The sequence below is a fragment of the Ambystoma mexicanum genome, chromosome 7p (genome assembly GCF_040938575.1).
Source record: "Ambystoma mexicanum isolate Mex_15411 chromosome 7p, UKY_AmexF1_1, whole genome shotgun sequence".
NCBI lineage: Eukaryota > Metazoa > Chordata > Amphibia > Caudata > Ambystomatidae > Ambystoma > Ambystoma mexicanum.
In genome coordinates, this window is record NC_090939.1 from 514045165 (window position 1) to 514057461 (window position 12297).

Consider the following 12297-nt stretch of genomic DNA (forward strand, 5'->3'; position numbering starts at 1 on the left):
AATGCAAAGGGTCTTGAATTTAATTCTTGCAGCCACAGGGAGCCAGAGGACGGATTCCAGGGCTGGAGAGATAGGATCCCAGGGCTTGAGGACAACGACAAGTCTCACGGTCCCATTCTGAATAAGTTGCAAAGGGCGGAGAGTAGAAGCACGTAGATTTACAAAGAGGCTGTTACAATAGTCCAACTTAGAGAGAACCAGGGCTTAAGAGACAGTGAGCTTCTGGGGGAAGGAGAGGAAGGGCAGAATACCTCTGAGGAGGTGTAGTAGGAAATTTAACTTTTTAGGGACATCAGAGATGTGGGCAGAGAAGGAAAACATGGAATCAAAGATGACCCCAAGGTTCTTAGCCTCGCAGGTGGGGGTAGGAGGAGGGCAATGGAGGCTGGCCAAAGAGTGACAGGAAAGGAGGGTGAAGGTGTGCCGATGAGGAGGATCTCCATCTTGCTGGCATTCAGGCAGAGATAATTGGCGGCTCACCAATCCTGAATGGCAGATAGGCAATCTGAGATGAGAGAAGGAGAAGAGGGGGCCGAGGGAAGCCTGAAAATGAGTTGAGTGTCATCAGCATAACAATGAAAATTGGAGCACAACATGGCAATGCTTTGTGCGAGAGTTACCAGGTATTGGTTGAAAAGTAAGGGTGAGAGGTTAGGCCCCTGGGGAACACTGCAAGTAGAAATGGAGATAGAAGAAAGGAAGGACCCATGTTGGACCTGGGAGGGTCGATCAGAGAGGAAAGAGGTCAGCCAGGCCAGAGCCTGATCGGTGATACCCAGGTTGTCACGGAGAAGGTTGAGCAGGATAGTATGGTTGACCGTGTCAAAGGCAGAAGAGAGATCAAGTAGGATGAGGACAGAGGGGATGTTAGCGTTAAGGTTGGCAAGCAGATGTTTGCAGATGTTCAGGAGAGCAGTTTCTGTGCCCCTGGTCACTCTAAAGCCAGACTGATGGCCATGGAGACAACCGACAGAATCAGAATGAAGGTTAAGCTGCGAGATGACCAGATTTTCCAGGAGTTTTCCCAGAAAAGGATTGATGGAGATTGGGCGATAGTTAGATGGGCAAAAAGGGTCAGCTGTGGGTTTCTTGAGAAGAGGGAGCACTTTTGCAAGTTGCTGTTGAATCACTGATCTGTCCACTCGACAGAGTGCAGTTTGAGAGATTGTTTAATGTGGCTGGGGCTATGGTCTCTAACCGCTGGATAAGCCTTGCAGTGCCTCATGTTGGACAATTGATTTTTTTTTAAAGTAAATAGTAACTTCATTTCGAAAGACTATGGATTTACATTTTTCCACAGCAGCTCGAATGATGACAATAAAAGTGGAGCGGGGTTGTTTTGTGGTGCGTGTGGTTGGGAAATATATAGCTGTAGTGCCGGCCAAGAGGACCTGACCAGTTGCTGTCATACACATGCCTTTGCCTATTGTGCTATTGATGTTTTTGAATCCTTGTATTGTCTCATGATCACACCACTTGTCGAATGTTCTCATATGCTCTCACAGGGCGCAGCCACACCTTGAGGTTCTCTGTTTCTCACACAGGTCACATAACCATCTCAGGTTCTCCAAAAGGGTAAAGCTTCTCAGTAACATTCGCCGAATCTGCCACAGAACAATGACACCCCTTAAGAATCTTGAAGTTTTTCACAGTGAGCAGTAACCCACTGACATTGTTTGATTCTCCCACATGGTGCAGCCTTGATCTCAGGCTATTTTAAAGGGCGTAGCCACACACAAATCATCTCAAACTGTCCCACAGGGTATGTCCTAAAGATCTCCAGCTCTCCCATACACCACTGGAATTCTCCCAGGTGGGGAATCTTCTTTTGAGGCCTGTCTTCTCGATGATTGACTTATTCCTCCCCCCTGCACAATGCATTAAAAGAGTGAAGTTGGAGCTCCATGTTTCTCTTCAAGTCGTCCACCACAACTACATGCCTCAGCCCCCTCCAGATGGCAGACTGGCCATAAAAAAGGCCATGACTCATGATGTAGTTGAGGTTTTTTTTCCCAATGATGGGTGATGTTTGTGGTGCACTGCCTACAACCACTTTTGGGGCTTCACAATAGTGACCTGCTACTGTCCATAGTTACGATAGCCATTTGCACCAATTTAGCAGGCTGGATAGGCACATGGTTTTAGCACAGAGTGCATGACTTCACCACTGTATTGCACCCTGCACTGAGAATTGCCAGAACCCTCCACATCCTCTTCTCCACAACTGGAGAGTGCAGTAGCGGCAGAGGAGTCACGAGAGGGTTTCCATGGGGGCATAGGCCTTGTTTGCCTGATATACCTTCTTCTATCACTATCACCAGCAATATGGCTCCTCATTGGTGTCATACCTAGGGCGCAGCCCTGGCTCCTTCCCATCTACACCCCTTCACCCTTTTGCCACAACCCTCCAATGTGCAGACACCTCAGGGTCCTCGTTCATGACAGTTTTATCCGGTGGCTGGACAAAATAGTACCACACTGTGTCGGCTGTGTAGGGATGGTCGAGGTTGCCACTCCCTGGTGCTCCTTCTGTGCCTGGCTTGCCCCTTCTGCTTCAGCAGATGAAGAAAGAGGCCCCTTCCTCACTGTCCCTTAACTTCCCCCTCTAGATACTCCTCTTTCTCCTCAGGTAGGCGCTCCACCTGCTGTGCACCTCCACAGGCTGGTCCATATCCTTATGTATCATCCTAAGCAGCAATCACTCAATGCAAGGTGCAAACAATTTCCTCAACAGAGTCTCCCACCCAAACAGAAGCTGTACCATACTCCTCTGCAAGAGAGCTTCCTGGGGTTATCCCATTGGCTCACATAAGCAACATTCCCTCCTGCCCTTCCATTAGCCTTGCCTCAGTGAGGTTGTCCACTAGAGGCTCTGCCTCCCCTCCATCAGTGGGGGGAATCCACAAAAGGCCTACCTCCATGCATCTGCGGGGTCATCCATTACAGTCCATGCATTCTGTTCCTCTATGGGGGTGTCCACAAAAGCCATTACACACCTACCTCTGTGCTGCTTATCGAGGCATCCTCTGATGACCCTAACTCCTTCCCCACTATTTCTAAGGGGCCAGCTTCTCCTGCCAACTGTGAAGATTGGTGATGCTGCGAGGCCCACACCCACAAAATGGTGCCAACAAACAGCATGAGGTCGCCCATCTCATTTATCATGCGGAAACCATTCTCCCGATACGGAGATGTACAGCTTCTCCTCCTCTGCCTCCCCTGCACATTTCTTCCTCTTTTCCTCCGAATGTCATAGGTGCACCATTAGAACCAAACATGAGAAAGTTGAGCCATGTAAGCACAGACAACTAACACAGATGTGTGAAATCAAAGCAGCCAAGAGAAACAATGCACATCTCCAAGATTACAACTGAACACATCTTAATAGGTGCTATGCTATAGTAATGAAATCAACACTACATGACTAACCAATGGAATGGGAAGTAAGAAGATGAGAGGACAACAAAAAGCAATGAGAAAGTGGGAAAGGGTCACATTTTTTTTTCAGGATAAGATTAGCAGCAGGAAACAGTTTTTTGTGTTTTCAAATTTCTAAAACTAGAAAAAAAGGAGAAAAGGCACAAGAGGAAAAAGCAATGTGTTTTTCTGTTTTGTATGGGAGAAACTGACAACACCCTATCAAAACAATGAACAAACACTAAATAATGAGAATAATAGAAAAGGTTTTGGAATGGTTTAGAAGGATCTTAGTGCGACATGGTCAGCATGATGTAATAAGGGTTCAGCAGTGAGGTTGCAGCCACCTGTCACAACGCATGCAGGCAAAAAAGAGTTAACCAACTGCACTCTCGTTATGTTCAGTATGAATAGATGTCACTACACTATCTGTGCCAATTTACATTTGTACTTTTATTTACTAGTCAAGGTCACTGGTGATCATAAACAGTTGTCCAGCACATTGACACGTGTTTCGGCCTGTGGCCTTCTTCAGAACTGGACTGGTATTTGCAAATTATTACTGATACTGTACATAAACACCAAGCTCCCTGTTCAAATCAAAACGTGTGATCACATACAAGTGATTAAACCAACATGTAGTCGCATATAGGTAATTCAATCAGTATCAGCCATTGGTACAAAGACAGTCGTCACATCATGTATATTGTCATGGAAAAAATTAAATAATCCATTGCATGTACATTGTATATTTTAAAAATAGAGACAGAGATTAGAGGGCTTGGACCAGGGTAGGATATGTTGGATATCAAGAAAAAACAAGAGAACAAGTAATATGTGAAAATGAAAAAATGATAATAAAAACATATCATCTTATATTGGGACAAGCTTGCAGAATGCGCGAAATGTTAGTAATGCATACAAAATGTGCTCCTCCATTTGTCTCATAGAATGCCTGTTGTTCAAATAAAGTATTCATCAAAATATGCATGAACGCTGTTAATACAATAGCATGTAAGTTGTACAATGTTATATTAAATCTTTTGTGCTAAGATATTAATCTGTGTGTGTTCCTGCGATCAATTACGCTGCTACTCTGTGAGACATAGGAAATAAAAGGCTGTAATCACCAAATTCGGTGTTGGAGAAACTACCTTCACTAGATAGCACAAAGTTCTATATTCTGGTGTAAATCACAATACCTACAATTGTTGTCAAAAAAAGAGATACAGTTCCATTACAATGTATGCCTCTGGTTATATACTTTTGTACACATGTAGTTAAGTCAGAAATGTTGAGCTCTCCCACTATAGCACTTACGCTTGAACACAATACATCTATTTTTAACAATACCTACTATCAACAAAACTGTAGGACTCGAATGGGAATGGGGAGTTTCTTTTTCCGGGTTCATGTTCCACCGTGGCTGTAATGCCCCGGTATTTCCTCAAAGCCAGCCGCCGGAAAAAATGCACAACTTCGGCGGCAGCCTGACGTTTTTACTGGGACGTCTACAGCTGGGGTTGTAATGTCCCCAAAGGTTCTTACAGTACAGTCAAGGAATGGCTTGGCATTTGTGGACCCTAGGCCAAATATTTTCCAGATGGATTGGAATTTGTTTTGGAGCTGCCTGTGAAAATGTTTTATCGACAATGTCGACACCTTAGTTTTACGTTACGGCTACTCCAAGATATAATATTTATGTCTGAATGTATTTATTTACTTAGTTCACTTTTGGGAGTGAAAGGGCTCCCTTCCATGAGGAAGCCCCCCTCCCCAACTGAAACAGGCTGTGCTCACAGGTGATGGTGAGCAACTCGTAGCAGTCACTTCCTCGCTTCTTCACAACGATTCGATTGAGGCGCCGACTCTGGACAGGTATGCATAGTACCCCCATTTGAATGTACAATGCATGCTTTGTCATAGTGTATATGAGCATTTTCAGTTAACAGTATAGGTTAACCTAAAACACAATGTGATTCTCACTGTCGATCTAATGTATGTAATATGTGCTGATTTTATCCGCTGCGAATTTGATGGAATGTTGTGTTCCAAAAAAACTTGATTCATTCCAATGATAAAAAGAATGATTACAGACCTTCGAAACTGGAAGAATCTGGTATAACGCACTATATAAGTCAGCACATTATTATCGTCTACGCCAAACTTTTTAAGCCTCCTATTTTTTGGGGTGGTTTAGGAGATATTTTGTTTTTCTTAAAAACCAAAAAGCATTTACAGTTTCAAGGGCATTTTGCTCTATTTCATGATTTTTCACAGTACTTCCACCAACACACAAAATGGGTTAGATTAAAAGTCTTTTTTTTTATCTGTCACACTTCAAAATCCACTTAAATAATTTTAAAAGGCAATTAGAATGCACGCCGATTTCTTTTTCCAAATATCCCTCCTTTCAGCTGGTTAATGTTTTGGGATTTGGTGCAGGCTTTAATTTTAAACTTCTGTTTCTATTACATGATACGGAAGCTCTTTTATTAATAATGTCGAGGCCTCTTGCTACCAAGGCTCATTGAATTAACAGCATGGCTCACAAGACAGTGGAAGGCCTCATAGGGTAGCTCAAGGATCCAGAGGATTTATTATTCCAGCGCCAACCGGCCTTTTATTAGCTGTTTCAGCTTTTTACATTTCCCAGATGACTATGTTCAATGTCTTTTAACATTTTACTCTGCAGGCTAGGCATTATTTCAATGTACTACTGTATTTGCTTCGGGAGGATAGCTCGCGTGGTAAGCACACACCACAGATGTGGCTCACCTGCACTTTACAAGTTCTGATTGACCTAGGGAATACTTAGCCAATTACCCTTGGGAAGACAGTAAATTGAGTGCCATCAAAATGGGTAAAAACACCTTTTAGCACCCACTTGAGCAGTGTCAGCCAACTAGGGAGTGTTAGGGGGCCGGCTGGTCCGGCCACCACAATGTGAGGATGCACTGTGAGGCAGGGCGGCCTGTCCGGGGGCCATTGACCAGCGGGCTGCAATAATCACTCGCACACTGGTGGATGGCTTGCACTGTAGAGCGGGACACTGCTCGTTTTTGTTTATTAAAGCTGGTCACTTGGTCACACATGTGGTCTGCAACATGTGACTCGGCACGAGCACTGTTGCTCAGTGCTGACGTCACGATATCCCATGCCTAGGGTAAAAACAAATAACTAACACATTAACGACAACATCACACATCGTGCATTATTATATCGTCTGAGAAACCTCACACTGCACTCGTGGGAGGGCGGGGCAGCATTACTATACACATTCTTTACAGGGGGTCCACAATCAACATTTGGCGGTTCAGATCATTAGCTCCTGAGTGGCAATGTTAACTCCTTGAGACACAGGTAGTTCTGGCAAACCCGGATGACATGCTATCTTACTCGGCCTTTTAGCAGACGAGTCATATGCGGGATCACGGCTCCAAATATACATTACTACTGAGTCCACTTTAAGCGTAGTACGTTTGCGGGGTCACAGCTTCTTAAACACGCCTCATTGTCATGGTTATTTGCTTTTAGACTTATATACATTGGCGTATAACACAAACCTTTGCAGTGGTCGAAGTGTACAAAAAGAAGTAGTGGAACTATGTTCCCTACTGGCCTGCACCACTCCCCAAAAACCCCATTGCCACGCACCCTCCCACGCACAATACAAACTCCAAAAAACCTGCTCCTGCTTTTTAGGGGAACGCTCAGTACAGTACACTGAAAGTTAACATTTTAACTTCTTCCCACACTTTTGTTTTAAAACGAAACCGTTCCGGAACGGTTTCTTTTTAAAATAAAAGTATATGAACAGTAAAACTTAATTAAAAGTAGAACAGGAGCACCTCTCCCGACCGCTCCCACCCACTTCGACCATGGAACCTTTGGAACCTTATTAGTCCAGAAAAGAGTAGATTGCGCCCCACTAGCCAACAAAGCTGCACTGGCAACACCGGGGCCACATCAGCAGTTTGCTCATGGGGACAGTACCTCATGCTTAGTCCAAAAAAGAGTAGGGATTGCCCCACTGGCCGGTAAAGTCGCACCAGGGACACTGGGACCAGATGAGCTGGTTGTCACAGGGACCGTTCCTCTTTGTTAGTTCACAAAAGGTGGAGAGTGCTCCATTAGCTGACAAAGCTGCATCCATGGATACCGGGGACAACATCAGCTGTCGCCTCATCAGCAAGTCACCGCTCAGTCCGCTTAGTCCGATGTTCTGGAGCTGGTGGAGGGTCTTCGCAGTACCCGTTCCTCCGTTTCCCAAACCTGCAGGATGACGCTCCTGCCTGGGGTGGTTCTTGCTGTTTGTAATAGTCGTAGTCTTTTGTGCCCCCAACCATGTGGATGGGGGCAAGGCGGTGGAACCTCTCCTTCAGTTCCCAGTCAGGTGGGGAAAAGCTGATGGCAGCGGTCGGGCCACACCCAGGTTCGCCCAGGTGGGAGTTCTTCACAGATAACGTAGTGGCAGAGGCCACTCCACATTGAGGCTCCCTGAGACAGGACCTGCCTCCGGCAGTGGTCAGAGCCGTGCCGTGCCCAGGTTCCCAGGCAGTCATCCCTCCCCAGCATTGCAGCAGCAGAGGACCCGCCACATCTTCTCTGCCACCAGGCGGGAGCAATTTATATCAATATAGCAGCAGTGAGAGCCATGCTGCGACTAGGCTACCCAGACAGGAGTTGACAGCAGCTTATTTGGGCAGCACGTCTTTCCTGGCCGACCCTTCTGCCTGACTGCATAAGCACTCACCCTGTGGAGAGCTGCGGTCAGGCAAATGTTGTTGTGCCTTTGTCATCTCCAAAAGGCAGGAATTTGCTGTGGCTGCAGTCCAGGTCATGCCCTTGTCATCTCTCCTCCTTCCCCCTGGTGGGACTTCACTGTGGCTGTGGTCCAGGTCCTGCCCGTGTCCTCTTCACCCAGGTGGGAGTTTGCTGTATCTGTGGTCCAGGCTGGGCTATTCTCATCTTCACCCGGGTGGGAGTTTGCTGTGGCTGCGGTCCACGTCACGCCCTTCTCATCATTGCTGTGGTCCAAGTCGCGCCATCAACAGGCTCCCCCCAGGCAGGAGCGATTTGTGGTGATGGGAGCCCCAGGAGAGGCAGGAGTCCAGGTCGCGCAAACTCCTTGCTCTGCTTCCGTCACCCTGTGTCAGCGGCACATGTGCCAAGCCACATGGACAATGGCCGCTCCTCTCCACCAGCCAGGACTACCTAAAGGCCATAAACCTCTCCACCAGGCAGGAGCACTTTACTGCAATGCCCCTCTCCCCCAGGCAGGAGTGCCTTAAACTGCTGCAGAGGGGCAGGCTGCTCCTCTGGCTTCTCCCCCAGCCAGGAGTTCCAAATTACTGCAACAGAGCGCCCCTTCTTTCTCCTCCAGTCTGGAGTTTCATTTTTCCATTTCCATTTCATTCATCATTTTCTTTCCATGTTTGCAGCGTCGCTAGTGGCTTTGCCACTCCCACTGCACCAGGCAGTAGATTAGCATCAGCCAAGGCGGCGGTGGTCTGCACAATGCCGCTTCTATCACCCAGGAGGGAGATTTGTTTATTTATTTATTACATTTATATAGCGTGCCTAACCCTCAGGCATCTGGGCGCTTGAATTCAAGAATACAGTTACATTTCAGAAGCTTGGTTGTACAGTACAGTTACAAATGCAGGTATAGTATCAATACAACAGGGTAAAGTATCAATACAGCAGCGCATATGCAGGGTGTTGTACATGGTTTATTGTTAAGCTGTGTAGGTCTAGTCTGCAATCAGTCAGAGGACCAGGGGGCAGCCTAGTACTCCTTAGTGGCGCAATGTTAATTCATAATATCCTGTTTGAAGAGCCATGTTTTTAGCTTTTTGCGAAAGGACCACAGCAACAGGTCTGTTGTTAAGTGACTCCAATCAAGCACTCCCACTAAGTCAGTGCCTTGTCTGGGATTGCTCAAGGGAAGCCCTTATTTATATATTTTTATAGCAGGTTATAGCCTGGATGATAAACCCTTGTATAACACCCCTCTCTATGAATCCCCCTGATCTCACTGAGCCAAGAAGTAGGCTTGTTTTGCAATTTAAAAGATTTATTGGAAAAATTAAACAATATATATCACACTTTCTAATAAATTAATATTTGATATCACACTTGTGAATATAATGTTGATCAACCATAGATAATCTGACACTAGCACACTTCTTTACAATCAATGAGGAGTTAGTATAGGAAGGATAAGGTAGCAGAAAATACTTTTATGGTTTCAAGGAAAAGCAACGAGGGAAAAATGCAGCACAGAAATAAACTTGATATGATTTCAACAAAAGATAATATGATCACTTTTTCTTTGACAATTCCCTCCCCCCTATGCAAGATAAGGAGATGGAAGGAGAGCACACAATTCTCAGGAATACAAAATGAAATACAAATTTCCAGTTCCCCCCAGCGAGCTTAGAGGAAAACAGGGATGATTTTAAAGCAGGCAAGATCCTTTTAAATGTGGTGGCAATGAAGTGAAAAATATGCTGAGAATGCTTTTAATTCCCTCTAGAGGTTCAGGGTCAGTGAGAGATACTTTAAATCAGTTCAGGTCAGCCCCACCAATGATTCAGGGATGGTTATCAGGTTGAAAACGGTATTCGGTAATGGAAGCAAAAGACCGATATTTTTACACGTGGTTGAAATGAAGCAAACTGTCAATTCGCAGCACTTTTTTCCGAGTGCGTCGATCGCGATTACGGCGGAACTATAAGGAGTAGCAAGTCGGTTTTAGGCTCGTTGGAAAGCTTAGAATCTTAGCTTTAAGATGAAAGTTAAACCACGTTCCTAGCACCGATTCCAAAGATACAGACGATTTTATGAAGGTAGTTTTTCAGAAATGAAATAATGATTCAAAATGGCAAAATGACATTTTACAGGTTTAAAATCGGAGAAGGGACACACGATTCTATGATGCAGTTCTGGACAGGTTAAAATGTTTTGAATCAGATTATTTTAAACTAAGAGATTGGTTTTGCACAGTTCTGGCTGAGTACTCATACTATGAATTTGAAATAGGCCGTCAGGGTCTGGTCAGCAGGTTTGGACTGGACTCCAGCCGGTTTCTGGTACTGGTTCTCTGATTCTGGATCTCGGGGTCTGGTCTGTGGTTCTGCTGTCGGCACTTCACAGCGGTCTGGTCTGCGGTTCTGCTGGTCTGGATCAAGTGGATTCTGGATACAGCACTGCTTTCTGGGTCTGCTGGTTCTGGCAAAAGTTCTTGGCAAAGAATCCAACAGCTCGCCCGACTGTAGAATAGTTTGGTTAGATAGCTGGATTCTGAAGGCCTGCTGAGAAGAGTTCCCAGCTTGTGGGTTAGGCCTTTGCTTTAAGTTCTGTAGTCTATCTGGAGTCTAAATTCTGGATGTTCCTTCTAGATGTTGTGTGGTCTGGCAAAATGCTCTGCAAGAAAATGGAAAAATGAATGTTTTGCCTGTCCAAGCAGTCTCTTTTTATGTGTTCTGCAAGTGGGTGTGTGCGTGGGCATAACTAAGCCTGCCCCTCACAACTTATCATTGGCCAAGTCCTCCTCTCTCCCTTGATTGGGCGAAGGAATGGAGTGTAATCAGGCATCATTTTTATGGCATACAGAAAGAACACTTCCCTTGTCAATTTGCCCACAAATCTATTTTTGATCCAAATACATATTTATCTATGTACCATTTTTCTAATATTATATGTCCAGTTAACATATTTTCTGTAGCACCAAACCATCCGATATCTGTCTTTGTAAGATGTCGTGTCCACTTATGACAGAATTATGCCCTTTTCATCAAGAACACAACCTCTAAACTTTTCCTGAATTTACACAAACATGCACAAGGAATATGGGCATCAGATGATAAAGTGTCAGATTTTTAACATACAGACATTTGGAGTCATACCTTATTTTCCGCTACTACCCCCCAGAACATACCACAGAGTCCTAACACCTCTTAAAATGTGCACAGAAAAATCACAAGAATAATTATATTAATTATACAATTTTGACAAGTCCGTACTATGAATTATCCATATTTTTAAAATTATGCTCTGGCCCAGAGGGGTGTGGTTTCCCAAAGCACATGGTGGAATTTCTGGTTTGTCCACTTCCTCCAACTCAAGTTGCTCACAGAGGCACTGCCCCTCCCAGTTTCTCTCAAGAGGAAGCCATTTACAACCCCCCCCCCCTAATTTAACATTTGCCTGAGCCAAGGAAGGCTCATTGTTCTGTTTCCCTGCTCCCAGGTGCTTCTCCCCTGATTCAGTCAGAGAGGTGTAACCTCCTTTTGGTGGGAACAGCAGAAGGCAGCCAGGCCTGGGAATGCAGTGGCTGAGCAAGTTTCAACTCCTGTCAGGGGTAGTTGCCGGGCAGAATTCACTCTCTTCAAGCCAGGCTTCAGCCAAATGTCACTTTTGTTCCCAGTTTTTCTTCATTCAAATCAAACTTACAATTTCTACACATGCAGCTAGAACGCTGATTCTAAGTTCAAAACTATGACATGTAAGCAGTTGCAACCCATGTGACACTCAAAGTAGGTCACTCATTTATTGATTTTAGTGGCTTTAAGTCCAATTTCACTTCAACTGCTGACATCCACAGCTCAGCTAGTTTTGTTATGAACATTATTTTAGGCTCTTTCTTTTCCCAGATTTTGTATGCACACAAGACTTCATTCTGCCAAATGTCTGCTGGTTTTCAGTGAGATTTTTGAATATCTTGCAATGTTTAAAATAGGCATTTTTAGCTTGTATTTCAGAGAAACAAAGCTGATTTCAAAGCGCTTTTGAGCTAACAGGCACTGCTGTTTTTCCTTTGGCACACATTTCACTCATGGCACTCCTGGCCCATCACGCTTGCAATGGTGGGTG